Raw genomic sequence first — 572 nt, 5'->3', positions numbered from 1 at the left:
ACATTCGGGCATGGGGGGTGGTGTTAATGGCAGTGCAAAGTAGTGACCGGATGGAGTGCAGCGCAATCGGGAGGACCTCTTGCCAGCGGGAGGTTGGGAGGCCCTTAGACTTTAAGGCTAAGAGGGTGGCCTTCCATACCGTCGCGTTCTCTCTTTCCACCTGGCCGTTCCCTCGGGGGTTGTAGCTGGTGGTCCTGCTTGCTGCAATACCCCTCTCCAATAGGAACTGACGGAGTTCCTCGCTCATGAAGGAGGCGCCCCGGTCACTATGTATATAGTTCGGGAACCCGAACAAGGCGAAGAGTTTGTTCAGGCATTTAATGACCGTGTTACTGGTCATGTCTGGGCAGGGGAAGGCAAAGGGGAAACGGGAGTACTCATCAACGATGTTGAGGAAGTACACATTACGGTCGGATGACGGTAGGGGCCCCTTGAAGTCGATGCTCAGACGCTCGAAGGGGCGGGTGGCCTTGATCAGGCATGCTCTGTCCGGCTTATAGAAGTGCGGTTTGCACTCAGCACAGATCTGGCAGTTCCTGGTCATGGTCCTGACCTCCTCGATGGAGTATGGC

The sequence above is a fragment of the Somniosus microcephalus genome, unplaced genomic scaffold, assembly GCF_052327205.1.
Source record: "Somniosus microcephalus isolate GS21.2 unplaced genomic scaffold, FLI_Smic_1.0 unresolved_chr4, whole genome shotgun sequence".
NCBI classification, from domain to species: domain Eukaryota; kingdom Metazoa; phylum Chordata; class Chondrichthyes; order Squaliformes; family Somniosidae; genus Somniosus; species Somniosus microcephalus.
This window is presented reverse-complemented; position numbering follows the sequence as displayed.